The following is a 19,482-nucleotide window of genomic DNA, read 5'->3' as shown; positions in this document are numbered from 1 at the left end:
TTAAGAATCTTTTCTAGCTCCTTCATGGCTGCCCTTCCCAGTCTCAAGCATATTTATCCCTTAGTAAATGTACAACTATGTGACACATAACGTTCGCAGCACAGGAGAACATGGATTTAAGCCAACGGCCAGGTTGCATGTCATGTGACATGGGGCAGTAGACCACCTCTGCGGCCGTGACTGGGGTACATCTGGGAAATGTCTTGGCAAAAGACTTGTCATATCCAGCCATGTTGTCAGTTACCAGGAGTATTTATTTATTGACATTATTTATAGTCCGCCTTTCTCACTGAGACTCAAGGCGGATTAAGATGGTGAAAGTCAAATATAATCAATAGGATGGGACATCCAATGAACAGTGCAATAGGGTTTGGACTACCCAAATCTGAAAACAAGCAGAAATCTTAAAACGGTGCTGAAACAAACCTGAAACAAAGCACAAGCATTTGAGCATGGCACTTTAAATGGTGCAGAAACCTCACAGTCAGAGCATACTTAGAGGCATGGGCATCATGGGGCAGATTTTGGACCCCAGGGCCTTTGTAGGCTAACTGCCTTATCTTATGGCAAATGGGAAGCTCCTCTGGCACTGGGTGCAAGAGAAATGGGAGGGAATCCCAGAAACAGTTCATACTGCCATATGGCCTTAGGGTTGGTGCACAACACGTGTCCTGCGCAAACCTCGTGGCTCTTGTAGCCTTATTTACTGAAGCAGCCTCAAAAGCTCTTGGCAGTTGTACAGTGAGCCATTCCAAACAAAGGGTACTTGGCTCTGTTCTCTGATTCGCTTACAATCCTGGTCACTGACCTTCCAAATGCTATTTTTCTTGAGCTTTGTTTCCGCATTTCAAGACCTGTTAGCTCAGTGATTGCCCACCAAGTGGCTCAAGAGCCACATGTGGCTTTTTGATATGCCACACGTGTCTCTTCTGAGCACGGTTCCCCTTTGTGGCGCCTGCCTTGTGTCTGGTGGGGCTTGTGGTTGGCAGGTGGTTTGCACCTCGAAACAGCTGCTGCTGGAGGACTGGTGAGCGACGAGCCCTGTACTAGGAATGAAAGGAAGGTGTTTGTCCTCTCCACCACCCTTCTCTGCAGTGGGAGAGCTGCCAGGCTGACAGCAAACTGGCCACACAGAAGAGAGAATAAAACCACCATCATAGGGTTGCCAACCTCCAGGTAGTAGCTGGAAATCTCCTGCTGTTACAACTGATCTCCAGCCAACAGAGATCAGTTCACCGGGAGAAAATGGCCACTTTGGCAATTGGACTCTATGGCATTGAAGTCCCTCCCCTCCCCAAACCCCGCCCTCCTCAGGCAGTCCTCTACTGCTGCACCAGGCACTTTGTGGCACCTTGAGAAACACTGATCTAACACAAGCACAAGTGCCCTCGCAGCAGAGGAAGCAAGATTCCCAGCGGAGAACTGCCTCTGCAGCGCCCAGAGAGATGTGCTTGTGGAACAATGGTGTAGGATCCAAGCCACTGTCTTTAAAGGGCACTAAAAGAGCAAAATCATCATGAAATCTCGCAACAATTAGAGAGAAGTAAGATGGAATTTAGAAGCTCAGACCAAAGCCGCGTGGTGAGGGGATTATAAAAGCAGGCTAAATTTCCACATAAAACCACACGGTAGGGCAACTAACTGTGGGCCTTGGGATGTTTCAGGAACAAATCTCGCCTCTTTAATTCAGTTGCTTTCTGCTGGTGTCAGTTTGTCTCCACTTGTGCCCCCTCCGTGTCACTGTCACCACGTGGCCTCTATTGTGCCTTCTCTGCCGCTCTCTGCATCAATAGAACTAGCAGTTTCAGCACGAAGCTGCATTGCCTACGGCTGCGCTATGAACCCGTGAAACAATCTCCAAACAATGGCCTAGACGAGATGGAAGTGCAGGACGTTATGTGTCCTAGGGATTCTGTGGCAGATACCCATCTCTGCCTGCGCTAGCCTTTGTTCATGTGACTGAGGAAACAAAAGGTGTTTAAACTGAAGTCCGGAAAGTACCACAGGTCCACGTAGTATAGCTGTGGGTAGGAAAGACACAGCCCACCGTATGGGGCAGTGGGGCAGCTTATGAATTCCGTGCATCGGTGCTAGCTCAAATGGCAGACGGCTGCATGCAGTGTGTTTGTTCCTAGTGCAAACACATAAGACCGGGGGGGGGGGGGCTTCTCTTGAGAGCCAGCGTGGCATAATGGTTAAGAGTGGCGGTCTTTAATCTGGAGAACCAAGTTTGATTCCCCATTTCTCCACATGAAGCCTGCTGGGTGACCTTGGGCTAGTGACAGTTCTTTCAGAACTCTCTCAGCCCCACCTACCTCACAAGTTGTCTGTTGTGGGCAGGGTTACCAAATCAGGGGAGGGAAATACCTGGAGATTTTGAAGGTGGAGCCTGAGGAGGGCAGGGTTTGGGGAGAGCAGGGACTTCAGTGGGGTATAATGCCACAGAGTCCATCTTCTAAAGCAGCCATTTTCTCCAGGTGATCTGATCTCTGTCACCTGGAGATCAGTTGTAAAAGCAGGAGATCTCCAGCTACCACCTGGAGCTTGCCAATCCTAGTTGTGGGGAGGGGAAGTGAAGTGAAGGTGATTGTAAGCCGCTTTGATACTCCTTAAAGGTATAGATTATCATGGTATAAAAGCCAACTCTTCTTCTTCTTCTTGTTGTAGGGAAATGTATTTGGAGAAAATTTGATGAATGTTGAAGGGCTGGTAGTAAGCTTATATGATACATGGAATGCCTTTTGACTGGAAGTGGAGTCAGAGAGTCATCCAACAGTGTTGTTTAAGGTAATAAGAGGCCTTGTACAAGTATGATTCTGCGAGCAAATAGCTGAACCTTCTACGGCTAGCTGTGATCCATTTGCAAAGCAGTTTGCAGTTCAAATCACTCGCGTCTTAAAAAAATATATTGAAATTATTAATTGTGATTACATTTTCCACCATCATTAAACAATTATACAATTAAGCAAGGATACAAAAGTGAATACAAACCGCTCACCAAAGCTTTTGGCCCTTTTAGTTTTCTCATTCAGTCCATTTACATTCCAAGAAATTGCTTTTGCCATAATGTAGTGTTTTTTAGCAAAATAAAAAGTCTATAGTTTGGTACCACCTTCTGCACCCTGTACCTCTTCTTCTTCCTCTTCTTCTTCCTCCTTCTCTCCAGGTAATTCTTTAAGGTCCATTTTATATTTTCTCAGAAATTTCCCCACATCTGCTTGGGATAGAATTATCGTTTTCACTTCCTTATAGGTGAAAGCCAAACCTTGTGGCATAATCCAACGGTATTTGATACCATTAGCTTTCAGTATAGACACAAAGTCTTTGTAGTTATTCCTCTGTGAAAGTAGATGCCTTGGAATATCCTTCAGTAGTATAAGAGAGGAATCTCCTGCTGACACTGGATTTTCATAATGAATCTTCATAATCTTATCTTTAACTCTGGTGTCATAGAACACTATCATCAAATCTCTTGGCTTAGATCTTCTCATTCTAGCAGGTAGTGGTATCCTGTATATTCTATTAATGGCTTGTTTTAATTCTTGTTCATCTATCTGAAATAAGTAGGCCAAATTTGGTATTGCAGATTCTTTATTGTCTCCCATCATATCTGGAAAATTGCGTATACGAAGGTTGGTCTCTCTCACTCTCATCTCCATCATTGCCATTTGATTTTTTGCCGCCATCTGATCCGCTTGTATTGTTTCAATCTGTTTTTCTTGGCTTGTTAATTTTTTCTTTGTGTCCTTGTGCTCATCCATCACTTTCTTAATTGATACATCCATCGCTTGCATATCTGTCTTCATAACAGTCATTTGAGTTTTTACTTCTTTCAAGTCTCCAGTGACCACATCCAACTTCTGATTAATAGCTTGGGATGCTTGACCAAGATTTGTCATCATAGAAGTCAACTGTGCCATCTGTGTAGACATCTGTTCAAACTGTTTATTTGTTGCCTCAGTTTGTTTAGTTAGCATATCCTGTAACTTTTTTTCCATAGTCGAGGTTTGTAAAGAGTCCCTTAGTTTAGTATAGGCAGGGCTATGTAGTGAGCCAGAGCGGGGTCGAGACATTTACATTCAAAAAAAGCTGGTAGAATACATGTCCACCGACAGGGCCTTTAAGGTGCTGGTTAAAAGATGATAGTTCAAAGATCAGCCTAATAATTTTTTCGGGTTGAAAAGAGTCGAAATTGGCTTTAAAATTGCATTTTAAAGTTTTAAAATACCAGTGAGTTTTTTCGGTCGCTCTAGATCGGGTTAATCAGGAAGTAAACAGGAAGTTACTAGTGCTGCAGACCTTCTATCGCCTCTTCTCGATGGTTATTCCTTCAGGAATGATTTGAAAGTAACTCGAGTGCGACGGATATTCAGTCCCGCGGCTACTTCCTGTTGTTTTAGTTCCAATGATAGAGAGGGTGTTATAGAGAGTCTTCCGTTCCAGGCACTCCCTTACTGCAAACGTGGCAGGAATTCGCCGGAAAATCAGGAAGAGAGATCACCCTCCCCTTCCTTCGGACCTTCTCATTGGTGATAATTCTTGTCAGTCTAAAAGGTATCCTTCCGACTCTTTGTTATGGTTTAGGCTGATCGATCCGATAAGGCTCCTGTCGCTAATCCCGATGACTAACTCAGATCAAACTTTTTCAGTTCGGATTATGGAGGGGTGGGGGTCCCAGAAATATTCTTATCAGCCCCCCGTCTGTTCAAATTTCTAGTAAGTAGACGAAGAGTTCTTTTGTACTCACTTGGGTGTCAAGAGGTGAGGTTCTTTTCTTTATGTAGTCCTTATGTTGGTATTAAGGCGGTGGAGGGTAGAGCTTGCTGCCAGAGTTGCGTTTTGGCGATGTCCTTCCCTAGTGCCCTCGCAGGACCGGCGTCTAGGACTCCGAGGGGCTTAAAAAGCCCCCTCAGAGTACCTAGGAGGTCAAACCGCGTTTGCGGGCTGCAGGGAGTTCCTGCTTTCCAACCCACTTGCAAGGGTCGGATTGGGGTATCTATGTACCCCAAAAATAACGCAAACTTGGATTTCTCCCAGGACAGCCTGGGGAAATGGAGTGCTCTCTCCAACGGCACCACCGGAAGTTCCTTGAAATTATTAATTGTGATTACATTTTCCACCATCATTAAACAATTATACAATTAAGCAAGGATACAAAAGTGAATACAAACCGCTCACCAAAGCTTAACATAAGCAATACGTACATTAAATCATCATTCAATCCTATAATTCAGCTCAATTAACCAAAGTAGAGAGCCAAGTCCTACCTATGCTGCCACTTATACTATATCCTTATTTAACCTTCCATCTGAAGCAATCAAGTATTCAAATATATCTTAAAATACTTCCTTTAACCTGCTCCTTTGGTTTATGTCTGTTCCAATATCTAATAAAGGGATGCCTTGTTTCAACTAACAACTCTGGAGGGTTAATTTTCCCTTCATAGATCTTCTTATATACTGTAATTTTGTTCATTAATACAACATGCCACACTTTTTACACCCATTCATGAATGCCTGGCAAGTATGGCTGTTTCCTGGTCTGCACACTTCTTGTCTTGCTGCAACCAGTAGATTTTTAATTGTGCGTTTTTTTTCATTCATGAAATCACCTGGTAAAATATTTTGCAGAGCTATCTATGTACACATACTAACTTGCAGCTTAGGATACCGTTTAAAACCTTAAATATGTTAGCCCAAAATTCTTGAGCAAGCGGACAGTGCCACCAGACATGAAGAAAGGTGCCAAACTCTTTATTACATCGCCAGCATGTTTTAGAAGCGCCAATTGACATTTTTACAATCCTGTCAGGCATAAGGTACTATCTATACTTTATTTTGAACATGTTTCCCCTAATACCTATATTAGATGATACTTTTACAATATCTTCTGTGATGGTTAGCTGTAGTTCTTTACCTCACCTGCTCTTATAAATTTTACTCCTGCCTTCTGAATCTGCAAGTAGACCATAGATTAGAGTTGCCAACCTCCCGGTGGTGGCTGGAGATCTCCTCCTATTACAATTGATCTCCAGGCGACAGAGATCAGCTCCACTGGAGAAAATGGCTGCTTTGCAAGGTGGACTCTATGGCATTATACCCCATTGAAGTCCCTCCCCTTCCCAAACCCCACCCTCCTCAGGCTCCATCCCCCGAATCTCCAGGTATTTTCCCAACCCGGAGCTGGCAACCCTAACCATAGATAGTCATTACCAGTTGCCTATGTGGCTGTGTCTGGTTTAAAAAATGCTCAAATCTATGTAATGGGCGAGAAATATTCTTCTGATTTGATCGAATTTGAATGAAGCTTGTTATCTGAAGGTAATGAAAGAACGGCGAAAGGAATCTCACCAGCCCTGCATTGAATTTCTACAAAGGATTTGATAGCCTGATCCTTAAGGAAGTCGGATATCCTAGTCATTCTCAGGCTCTCCCATATTCTGAAGTCCACTGTCTGGAGGGCCTCTGCAAATTCGTTATGATGCAATACTGTCTAATCCCAGTTTATTTTTACACTGATCCCATGCCTTAGCCAGTGCCACACAAATATGCCTAGGTCTGCTGTTTGCTGTTTTATTAAAAATTTGCTGAATTTGGATTAGCATTGAGCGTTTAACTAATAATGGTAGCATGATAAATACAGAGAGAAGCTGTGGTAGTATTTTTGTCTTAATAAGGCCAGTTCACCCTAAACAAGATAGTTTGGTCCAATTCTTTAAATCATTTTTGGCATTCTTTATTACTGGGTATAAATTTTGTTGCATCGTAGAGATTAAGAGAGATTAAGATACCTAAATGTCTTATCTTCTCTGACTTCCATGATGACTTAATTATTTCCATGACAATTTGTTTATCTGCTTCTGTTAGCTCTACACCCATCAACACTGATTTAGTATTATTACATCAGATCTGAATTGAATTTCACATTGATGAAAGTTACATTGAATTTTTTAAATGTGTGGTTTCTGCTTGGCAGATTCATAGGGATACTTTTCAGTTAATTCAACCTGTGGCTGTCGATCAGGCACTTGGAGAAGTGAGGTCTATCGTAGCCAGTAAAATTAGCCACAGAGGGACGGACAAACTGGATGGTGACAATTATTAATAATTCATTACAGGAAGGCACAAAGCCCACACTGTTAAAAGAAGCTACAGTCAGACCCCTTCTGAAGAAACCATCATTAAATCACACTGATGTAAATCATTATATCCTTGGTATCCAATCTCCCTTTTAGGGGAAGATCTTAGAAAGAAAGGTGGCCAAACAACTCCAGACATTCCTAGTTTAAACAGTATTTTAGTCCTTTTCACTCTGGTAATGACACAGAAACTCCCTTGGCCTCCCGATTTCATGATCTATGCTAGTTAACCAAAGTGTGTTCCTGTTGGTTCTCTTGGACTTCTCAGCAGCCTGCAATATGATTGGCAATGATATCCTTCTGGACATCCTGGCTAGACTCAGTCTGGGAGGCTCAGTATTGCTCTTTCTTTGCAGGTGGTGCCATTGATGTTTGGAAGCGATTTTACTGGAGTTTTAAAAACTTGATTTTTAAACAATTTAATTGGTGTTATTTTATTTTATTGAATGTTTTGTAGACCACCTTGGGGACTTTTTAGTTGAAAGGAATTCTATAAATAAGCTAAACAAATAAATCAAGAGAAAGTGAAACAGTGTAACTTTAGGTTAAATTGGGGAGGGGAAGGATAAGAGAGGATGGCTTCAGTCCCTCACCTGTCTCTAAAGACTAGGACAACTTTAGGAAAGACTGTCCATCAGGTGGGCAGGGCAATGCCTAGGGCTGCCAAGTCTCCCTTGGCCACCGGCGGGGGATAAGGGTGCAGGGTTGTCAAATCCAGGTTGGGAAACTCCTGGAGATTTGGGGATGGAGCCTGGGGAGGACAGGATACACCTTCCAAAGCATCTATTTTCTCCAGAGGAACAAAGTTCTGTAGTCTGGAGATGAGTTGTAATTCCCACCTGGAGGCTGGCATCCCTAACAATGCCTCCAGAAGTTCTCAAGGCTTTAAAACTCATTTGAAAGATGAGAGAGCTGCCGACAAAGCTGGTGTGAGGGCCAGGAGGATGTGAGCTAAGACTAGTTTTCATTAACACAGAACTAGTTTAGGCTTAAAATGCCTATTGAAATGGTCTAGGGCAGTGGTGCTCCATGGCTCACTTAAATTTATTATGTACTGATATGTTCGTATTGCATGAGACCACAGTATAGTCAGATTTCAGAGGACTGCCTCTGTGAAATGAGAAAACCACATTTTGGGAAGAAGCGGGCATCCAAGTATTCAAACCCAGTTTATGGTCACTTATGCATGGGAGTTTTACCTGAGGCTCGTTGCTCGCTGGACCACACTTTCTTCTCGCAAAGCTATGCACCAGCAGTCTCCAAGCTCAAAACAAGACGCTTTTGAGTCCCTGCCCATTGAAATGCCACTTTGTAATTGGCTGTAGTGCTTAGAAGTCCCCACCCCCAGAAACCCAAGTGCCGGACTTGGAGCTGGCAACCCTACAGCAGATAGCTGGATTCAACCCCATGAGAGCAAACTCCGGTTTAGTTGCAAGCATACATGCCATCAGAGCCTCAGCCAGCCCTGGTGTTCAGATTAGACTTTTCTGCTAATGTCTGTTTATTACATTCATACTTAGTTTTTAGGTACATGTGAAGAAATGAGGTCCAGGCTTCCTGGGGAGCATTTTAGTGGGTATCAGTTCCGTCGTTTCCAGTTGGAGATTGAGGAAAGGGTCAGCCCATTTCCTTGCTCCATCTCTGGGACAGTGTGTGTGGGTTTCCCCCCCATTCAGCCTGCACTATGTATCTGATTCATCTGCCTTTGCAGTTAGCAGCATTCAAGCTTTTCAGGAAAAAAAATACGCTAATAATTAAGTCAGAGCTGCAGTCTGAAATTTAGCTGGGTCAGTCTTTAGGGCCTGGTGACATCATGTGACCATGGGACATTTCGGCTGCCGGTACCTTCTAAGGCAGGGATGTCAAACATAAGGCCCGTGAGCTGGATCCGGCCCCTTGAGCACTCTTATCTGGTCCGCAAACCAGCTGAGGTAGCCACCCCTCCCCCCAAGTCCCAATCTGGACTGGCAAGGCATGGCTCCGCCCGACCAAGTGACATTTATGTCATATCCGGCCCTTATAACATAGGCGTGCGACACCCCTGTTCTAAGATGTTATTGCTACTGAACACAAACACAACCTCCACTATTGGACCTACTGCTGTGGGACCATCTCTTGAGTTTGTCTCCGTCTCTGCTTTTGTGGCCGGCCCTCTTGATTCCATCTGGCTGCCAGAATGCTTGAAATCAAAAGCCGGCAACTTAGCTGGAGGCCAAGGGAGAGAATGGGGGCAGTGTGTGGGATGTAGATTGCGAGCAAGGTGCTACAGGGAAGGAGGACAAGGGGAACATTTTGGCCTTTGTTCTGCAAAGGCTAAACGAAGGCAAGGCTAAATGAACGCACACACTGTTGAAGGCTTGCTTCCTTTGTGGCTCTCTGTGCACAAAAGGGGAGGAGTGCAATAGAAGCCTTTGGCGTACATTTGGCTAAAAGGTTGCAGCACCACCCTAGAGACTGTTTTCAATGCCCTCTGAGCAGATGAATCAGAGAAAGGGCAATTAAGCTATAATTCTCTGCTTAATTGTATGTCTTTTGCTTTTCCTCTGCAAGGAGGGGGAAGCGGGAGCAGCTGCTGGAGTCAAGCTGAAGCTGATCCTTTCGAGAGGAGTTCGTATTTTGGCCAAGCACACAAAAAGCCCTCTAGCCCAGATCCCTCCCTCCTTTCAGAACTCACTTGCCAAATTATGTACTTAGGTTTTTTCCTCCTTTCTTTTCTGCAGTTCTCAGCTCTTCCTAGCTGTCTCTGTGCTCCCCCCTCCCCAAAAAAGTTTCCTAACATTTGAGTTCATGACATAGTTGGGGCAGGAGCAAAGTTGAGCATTGCATGCAAGCGAAGAAACTGTAGAAGGAGCTTTAGAAGGAGAGAGGGGAGGTTCCCATGTGTGGGATCAATTACAGGGCAAGTGTTAAAAGGCCAGAGACATGTTAGCTTCCTGAAACTGTGATTTATGAGGTGTAGGGGAAAAGCTTTGAGACTCTCAGCTGGATGTATGAAAATGGCCACTGCTGTCTGTATCCATCCCACTAGAGCAGGGGTCTGCAAACTGCGGCTCCTGAGCCGCATGTGGCTCTTTGGCCCGTTGAGTGTGGCTCTCCGAACTGCGCCCATTCGAGCAGGCGAGCGGGCACGCTGTCTCTCTCTCCCCCCCCCCCCCGCCGTGGAGAATGGCCAGGTCCCCCTTTCCCTTGCCCTCAATGGTTGGGAGGCTAAAGCCTCCCCTCCCCTCTAGCCACGCAATTGCTGGGTGGGCGGCTCGGTGGTTCCTATCCCCCCCCCGCCCGCCTATCAGCTGTTGGGCGGGGTGGGCTTCCTTTGGTAGACCTGGACTCCAGCTGAGTCCCATTGGGAGGCCATGTCTACCCACTGGCTTTCTTGGCGGTAGACCTGGACTCCGAGGAGGGGAAAAAGTCCCCCTTCAGAGGCCAGGTCTACCAATTGGCTTCTATGGGCCTCCGGAGGTCAGGTCTACTGCCAAGAAAGCCAATGGGTAGACCTGGCCTCCCAATGGGACTCAGCCGGAGGCCAGGTCTACCAATAGGCTTTTATGGCGGTAGACCAGGCCTCCAGACGAGGACTCCAGACGGGGAGGGGGAAATGGCAGGGACTTACAATTTAATTTTTATCAATAAATAAGATCACTATTAAGTATGATATCAAGTTTTATTCAGTGTACCTATAGTTTAATTAAGACTTAAAACTTTAAAGTTTATTAAGTTAATACTGTATATACTCGCGTATAAGCCGAGTTTTTCAGCCCAAAAAAAGGGCTGAAAAAGCCGGCCTCGGCTTATACGTGGGTCAATACGGTTGGGGAGGGGAGGAGGGGGGAGGGAGGGGGCAACTTACCGCCGCCGCCATCGCTGCCGGGCCCATGCGGCTTCCCCTGGCCAAGAGCGCCCTGTGAGGGCCTCCTGCGGCCGCTGCAAGGCTGCGCAGCCGCCGCCGCCGGGCGCGCCCGGCTCCCCCCGCCCTGGAAGGGCCGGGGTAAGCCTCCTGCGGGGGGCCCGCCGCCGCCACCACAGCCTTCGCCGGGCCTCAAGGTAAGCCTGCGGGGGGGGGAGGGGTTATAAGCCGACCCTCGGCTTATACGTGGGTGCCTAATTTTTCCCCATTTTTGGGGAGAAATTAGGCACCTCGGCTTATACGTGGGTCGGCTTATACATGGGTATATATGGTAAACAGTGTACCTACCTATATAGTTTAATTGGTTCTTGTAGGTTATCCGGGCTGTGTAACCGTGGTCTTGGTATTACCAAATACCAAGACCACGGTTACACAGCCCGGATAACCTACAAGAACCAATGAACTCTGACCGTGAAAGCCTTCGACACTATATAGTTTAAGTTTAAGAAATTTGGCTCTCAAAAGAAATCTCAATCGTTGTACTGTTGATATTTGGCTCTTTTGACTAATGAGTTTGCCGACCCCTGCACTAGAGTAACCTGATGCAAAGGGGAATGGCTCCTGTACCTTTTAGCAGTTGTACAGAACACAACCTTCTAGCCAGCGCTACTAGCCAGGAAGGTATGAGAAAAGTTGCACCAGCTAAAATGCTTCCTCCTGGCTAGCAGTGGTATGCTTCTGGTCACCTCATAAGTCACAGGGTTTACAGCTCCATAGGGTTGCCAGCCTCCAGGTGGTGGCTGGGGATCTCTTGCTATTACAACTGCTGTCCAGGTGACAGAGATCAGTTCACCTGGAGAAAATGGCGGCTTTGACAATTGGACTCTATGGCATTGAAGTCCCTTCCCTCTCCAAACTCCGTCCTCCTCAGGCTCCACCCCAAAAATCTCCAAGTATTTCCCAACCTGGAGTTGGCAACTCCACAGCTCTGAATTGGGAAATACCTGGAGATTTTGGGGGCATGGCCTGAGGAGGGCAGGGTTTGGTCAGGGGAGAGACTTCAATTCCATAGAGTCCAATTCTCAAAGCGGCCATTTTCTCCAGGTGAACTGATCTCTGTCGGCTGCAGATCAGTTGTAATAGCAGGAGATCTCCAGCTAGTACCCGGAGGTTGGCAACCCTAACCACAGTGCATTAGAATTGAGCTGCCTATGATGATGGAGTAAGATCTCAGTTACAAGAATTTCAAATGATTAGTTAACAGTGATCAGCTCAACCAGTTTCAAATGCTGTGACTCCACCTCTTGGGGGAGAAATCTCTGCAGTTGCCTCCCTGTTGAGAGGGTAGATAGATGGGTTGGTTCAAGGGAGCCTCTTACACCTATCCTCCGCCATCTGTGTGACTTGCCAGATGGCTCCTGGGTCAGTTCAAGGTGGTGCTGATGCTACAGTCTGATTTCCAAAGCCCTAAATTCCCTGACTGACTCTTAACTGAGTTCCTTCCAGCGTGGTGTAGTGGTTAAGAGCAGTGGTTTGGAGCGATGGACTCTGATCTGAAGAACTGGGTTTGATTCCCCACTCCTCCACATGAGTGGCGAAGGCTAGTCTGGTGAAGTGGATTTGTTTCCCTACTCCTTCACACGAAGCCATCTGGGTGACCTTGGGCAAGTTACAGCTCTGTTAGAGCTCTCTCAGACCCACCTACCTCACAGGGTGTCTGTTGTGGGGAGGGAAAGGGAAGGAGGCTGTAAGCCGGTTTGAGTCTCCCTTAAGTGGTAGAGAAAGTCGGCATATAAAAACCAACACTTCTTCTTTCTTCCTGTGAATGTTCCCAGGTGTTAATATCACCTGGAGGAGGTCCTGCTCTAGACCTGGCTCAGGGGAATGTTATAGAATGTATAGAAGAAGAGTAGACTTGTATACCCTGCTTTTCTCTCCCTGAAGGATTCTCAAAGAGGCTTACAAATTCATTCCCTTCCCCCACCCCACCCCCGCCCCAGAACAAACCCCTTGTGAGGTAGGTGAGGCTGAGAGAGTTTTGAGAGAACTGTGACTAGTCCAAGGTCATCCAGCAGGCTGCAGGCGGAGGAGTGGGCAATCTAATCTGGTTCTCCAAATTAGAGTCTGCTGCTCATGTGGAGGGGTGGGGAATCAAACCCAATTCTCCAGATTAGAGTCCGCTGCTCTGAAACACTACCCCACGCTGGGTTCCTCAGTAGGACCCATCACAGTTCTAGAACGTCTTCCCCAGGGAGAGCTGTCTGGTCGAATCCCTCTGACAATTTAGTTACTTGGCTAAAACACAGATTCCCCCACCTCCCTGCTTTTTAATTGTTTTGGCCATCAACTGTTCTTCTCGATGCTCTATTGCTGTTGCTGTTGTTATTGTTGTTATTTATGACCTTCCTTTCTCACTGAGAGTCAAGGCCGATTACGTAGTGTTGATGGTCATGCTGATTTTAATAAGGTTATGGATCTAAAATCGTTCCTTACATTCTTTTTTTGTTATTATTGGCTTTTGTTGCTGATCTCAAGCTTTTGTGCTACTAAATGAAGAAAAAGCCAAAGGAGAGGTGCGGGTGACAGCCAGCAGCCTCTGCGTATCAGCTGCTCCCTTGGTTCTCCTGGCTGTCTGTGGCGCCTCCGCCCTTGTTTTTGACATTGTGCAGCCAGGGGCATCTTCTGCAACATCTGCCAAATTCTGTGAAAACTGCTGTGAATGCGGAATTGTAGAATCCACAGAGTCCTGCCGCAAGCTCAACCACACCAGGCAGGGGGGCAATGTCCTTTTGCAATTCCCCTTTGTGAGGAAATATGTCCCTTACAACATAGCCTTAAGCGTATTTACTCAGAAGTGCGTCACTACGTTCGATCATACTTACTACATGGGAAGTGTGTCCAGGATTCATAGAACCATAGAATCAGAGTTGGAAGGGACCACCAGGGTCATCTAGTCCAATCTCCTGCAAAAGGCAGGAAATTCACAACTACCTCCACACCGCACCCCCAGTGACCCCTATTCCATGCAGAAGATGGCAACAAAACCCCTCCAGGAGCCCTGGCCAATCTGTAGGGTTGCCAGGTCTCTCTTCACCACCAGCGGGAGGTTTTTGGGGCGGAGCCTTAGGAGGGTGGGGTTTGGGGAGGGGAGGGACTTCAATGCCATAGAGTCCAATTGCTAAAGTGTCCATTTTCTCCAGGTGAACTTATCTCTATCGGCTGGAGATCTGTTGTAATAGCAGGAGATCTCCAGCTAGTACCCCAAATCAATCTGTCTTTGTTCTTAGGATGTGTGGAGGAGGAGGTAATAGGAACTGTGAAATGTCTCATATTCAAGAAGCTCACCACGGAACGTTTCATTTCAGCCAGGGGTGGACTGGAATGTTGAAACAGTCCAGGTTCAAGCTGAACTGGCTCAATTCAGTGCCAAAGGAGCGGCTTTGCGGAGACCCAGGTGGCCCCACAGGAGGAGGTGAAAGGTGAATCAACACTGTCATTAGGGTTGCCAGGTCCCTCTATGCCACCAGTGGGAGGTTTCTGGGGCGGAGCCTGAGGAGGGCGGGGTTTGGGGAGGGACTTCAGTACCATAGAGTCCAATTGTCAAAGTGGCCATTTTCTCCAGGTGAACTGATCTCTATTGACTGGAGATCAGTTGTAATAGCAGGAGATCTTCAGCTACTACCTGGAGGTTGGCAACTAACTATAATTGTTGCTGTTGGTTCAGGTGCCGTGGAGGCACCGTTTGTTCCTGGCTGCCAGCAGCCCTCGGGTTGACAACTTTGGGTTTGGAAATCCTGGAGATTTGTGGGTGGAACCTGAGGAAGACAGGGTTTGGAGAAGGGAGGGCTCTTCCTAAGGTATAATGCCAAATGGCCCACCTTCCAAAGCAACCATTTGCTCCAGAAGAAGTGGAGTAAATGTTTTAAATGAATAAGTAATAAAGACCTCACTTGGAATACTGTGCCCAGTTTTGGGCTCCACAACTTAAGAAGGATGTTGACAAGTTGGAGTGTATCCAGAGGAGGGCGACCAGAATGGTCAAAGGTCTGGAATCCATGCCTTATGAGGAGAGAGGGAGCTGGGTTTGTTTAGTTTGGAGAAGAGAAGGTTGAGGGGAGACATGATAGCCATGTTTAAATATTCGAAGGGATGTCATGTTGATGAGGGAACTAGCTTGTTCTCTGTTGCTTCAGAGTGTAGGACACGGAGTAATGGATTTAAACTAATAGAAAAGCGTTTCCACCCAAACATTAGGAAGAACTTTCTGACGGTGAGGGCTGTTCGACGGTGGAATGTGCTGCCTCAGAGGGTGGTGGAGTCCCCGTCTTTGGAGGTCTTTAGGCAGAGGCTAGATGCCATCTGTCAGGAGCGCTTTGATTGTGGGATCCTGCATGGCGGGGGGAGGGTTGGGGTCACTGGGGATGTTGGGGGAGGTAGTTGTTAATTTCCTGCATTGTGCAGGGGGTTGGACTAGATGACCCTGACGGTCCCTTCCAACTCTATGATTCTATGATTCTAAGTGGTTTATGTAGTCGGGAGATCAGTTCCAAAAGATCTCCAGCCCCCACCTGGAGACTGGCAACCCTAAGAGGCCCTCGAGGCCATGTGGCTAGAGTTGCCAACCTCCAGGTGGTAGCTGGAGAACTCCTGCTATTACAACTGATCTCCAGGCATCAGAGATCAGTTAACCTAGAAAAAACGGCCACTTTGGAATGTGATTTCTGTAGCATTATACCCCACTGACGTCCTTCCCTTCATCAAACCCCGCCCTCCTCAGGCTCCACCCCCTCCAGGTATTTCCCAACCCGGAGTGGGCAACCCTACATGTGGTCCATGGGGAACTTTCCTGGTATGTTAATGGTCCAATCCATTCCTGATTTTATCTTGCCTGCTTGCTCATACTAAAAGTTATAGAGAGGAAGGAGAACACCCAATATTTCTGTGTGAGAAAAGTGCCTCTATGTACATCCCCCGTGTTTTGCTTTGCTAAATGGTTATTGAAAGACTAGTCAACCAGGCTGTTGATTGTGTCAGGCATGCACGGGCAATAGCTTCCTCCCTAGGGTGCAGCTTTTTAACCTGTTTCCTTTCTTCCTGTGCCATGCTAGCTGGCATAGGCATGTCCTGCTGCCACAAAGGGTAGAAATCAGGGCTACACCCTGCATTTTATTCCTTCTGCTGTAAAGGAGAACAAAGTTCAGAGATCTAGCATGGTGTAGTGGTTAAGAGCGGTGGTTTGGAGCAGTGGACTCTAATCTGGAGAACCGGGTTTGATTCCCCACTCCTCCCCATGAGCGGCAGATGCTAATCTGGTGAACCAGGTTGGTTTCCCCATTCCTCCACATGAAGCCAGCTGGGTGACCCTGGGCTAGTCACAGCCTTCTTAGAGCTCTCTCGGCCCCACCTACCTCACAGGGTGTCTGTTGTGGGAAGGGGAAGAAGATTGTAAACCGGTTTGATTCTTCCTTAAATGGTAGAGAAAGTCGGCATATAAAAACCAACTCTTCTTCTTCTTCTTGCACTTTAAACTTGATAGTCACTAATTTAGGGACTTGTGGAAACTTGAAATCATATTCCACATGATATGAAATTAAGAGCTTCGGGCTCTATCATCATCATCATCATCATCTTCTCATAGATGCAGAAACAAAGATTAAATTCAACTGACCTAAAAGCTCAGAATGCAAAACACAAATATTTTAAAGAATCCTTCACCCATTTTTTAAAAAGTGTTTCTGGTTAAAAACAACAACAAGCCACAAAAAAATACAGCCTAAGAAATATTTCAGACCATGGTGCACAGAACTGGGACAGGCGATGTGATCAAGTGAGTTGTGGTGGTGGAAAGTGATGTCAAGTCGCAGCCGACCTACGGCAACCCTATAGGGTTTTCAAGGAAAGAGGCGTTCAGAGGTGGTTTACGATTGCCTGCTTCGGCACTACGATCCTGGACTTTCTTGGGTGTCTCCCATCCAAATACTGACCAGAGCTGACCCTGCTTAGCTTCTGAAATCTGACAAGATTGGGCTAGCCTGGCCCATCCAGGTGAGGGACAAGCAAGACATCGACCTTAGCAAACAGGAATGTGTGATAGAAGGCCATGGTATAAACTTCGTACGAATAAGTATCTTCCGTTTGAAAGCGCTTGCTGTTCTGTAGCAATTCTCTGCAGGCAGATGTGGAGAAATTATGGGCATTCTAATGTGGGAATTATCTCCCAGCCTCCCTGCCTTACCTGTTTACTTATGTGTTCCCCTCTGTTTTGTTTCCTGCTCCCAATGGCGTCGTTTATTTCTACCCTTGTGGCAATTCAGCGTTTAAGCAGCTTTCTTAAAATGACTCAGCCTGTTCTGCAGGGGGTGGAAAGGTGGGCTGAAACATGCCATTCTGCTGGACCGCAGTTCCTCCGCTTTGAGTCTGTGCTCTGAAGGGCAGGCAGCTGAATCCCTCCAGGGGAAATGATGATCTCAGAGGGAGGGGCAGGCTACTACACACATACCAAGGCCATAGCCATGCGCTTCAGTAACAGCTGGTTGCCTTGTCAACCCAAGGCCAGCCCCTAGCAGAACTCTCTAGGTTAGAGGTGTGCAACAATTTGATTCTTTTACAAATAAATTCGAACCAAGGTGGAGTGTAAACAGTGGTGCTGTTTAGATGGTCAGTTTATAAAACAAAAGGCATTGTGTGCGTTTCAGGGTATTTAAATGCAGTTCCTCAGCCTAGTATTTTTTGTTGCTGGATATCTGTTTTTTAGTACTCAGACCACAATATAGTTTTGCTCCTGGAAAATGTGATTGAACAAACCCAGTGTAATGGGTCACTTGCAGGCTAGAGTGCTATAGGGAATGTGACTAGGGTTGCCAGCTCCGGGTTGGAAAATACCTGGAGATCTTTGGGGCGGAGCCTGAGGAGGGCAGAGTTTGGAGAGGGGAGGGACTTCAATGCCGTAGAGTCCAATTGTCAAAGCAGCCATTTTCTCCAGGTGAACTGATCCCTATCGGCAGGAGATCAGTTGTAATAGCAGGAGATCTCCCGCTAGTACCTGGAGGTGGGCGACCCTAAATGTGACTGAACCAGCATCACAGCATCTAAGGACATAAGAAGAGTCCTGCTGGATCAGACCAGTGGTCCATCTCACACAGTGGTCAACCAGGTCCTCTGGAGGTAGGGTTCCCAGGTGCCTGCTAATGGCGAGCAGTTGCCCACCGATTCCTGCCGCTGCTGCCTGCCGACGCTTGATGGGCGGAAGTAGGCTGGCGGAAAGGGGGGAGCAATCCACATCCCCGCACAATGTCGTCACTTCCAGCGCAATGTGGAAGCACTGTCATGGCACCAAGGGGACGCTCTAGCGCTCAAGTGCTAAAGCGTCCCCCCAGTATGATGCCGGTGCTTCTGGATCGCACCCGAAGTGATGTCATCATGTGGGGATCCGGATCTCTGATCCCTGTACCCACCTCCCAAAAGCTACTGTTAGTTGCCAAGAGGGACCTGGCAACCTTATCTGGCATAGATAACAACAACAGGGCATAGAGGCCAAGACCTACCCCTCATGTTGCCTCCTTGCACTGGGATTCAGAGGTTCCCTTTCGTCTCTTAGTACATGCCCCAGCAGATGTTTAATATAAGGAAGGCTCCTCAGCTTAGAAATTACAGATGTTCTACAGGGTTTCCATTACCTTGAAGCCTCTTTCAGGTGTGCAGGCCAGCACATGGCAATGGCTGCCTCCCACAGAACTCAAACAAAATTACTCCTAGTTGTGCTGAAATAGTTCAATACAAATTACAACAATAGGCTCAATATTAAGCAAACAGTATCAAGTGTATTCAAAGTGCAAAGCAACAATACGCAAACGAAGGCTGTTACTGCACTTGTATTCCCACCGATGTATTAAGAGTTTGAAAACGTTATAAAAAATACTGTTCGCACTTTCTATGTATTCCCACCGATGTATTAAGAGTTTGAAAACGTTATAAAAAATATTGTTCGTACTTTGTTTGGCCTGGCCAGGTCAAATAAGCTTTTTCTGAAGTCTCCAGGTAGGGTTGCCAGGTACCTCTTCATAACAGGCAGGAGGTTTTTGGGGCGGAGCCTGAAGAGGGCAGGATTTGGGGAAGGGAGAGACTTCAATACAATGGAGTCCAGTTGCCAAAGTGGCCATTTTCTCCAGGGGAACTGATCTCTATCAGCTCGATATCAGTTGTGATAGCAGGAGATCTCCAGCTAGTACCTGGAGGTTGGCAACCTTATCTCCAAGAGATTTTTCCTGAGTTGTTCTAGGACTTAATTCTTCCCAATCTCTGTTCTCTGGTAGATATCACTTGTCTAGCAGGAGTGGGGAAAGGGGGGGGGACTTGACCATCCCATTGTCTCTAGCTAGACCTATTAGCATTTCTAAAAGGATGGCTGAGGAGAGGCTGGAAAGCAATTTAATTGACTTCCTCCTTCCTGCCTGTTCTCAGCCAAAAGGAAAACCTTTTTAAAATGCCAGGTGCAGGTTTA

This window comes from Euleptes europaea, chromosome 1 (genome assembly GCF_029931775.1).
Source record: "Euleptes europaea isolate rEulEur1 chromosome 1, rEulEur1.hap1, whole genome shotgun sequence".
Taxonomy (NCBI): domain Eukaryota; kingdom Metazoa; phylum Chordata; class Lepidosauria; order Squamata; family Sphaerodactylidae; genus Euleptes; species Euleptes europaea.
Note: the sequence above shows the minus strand (reverse complement) of the source record.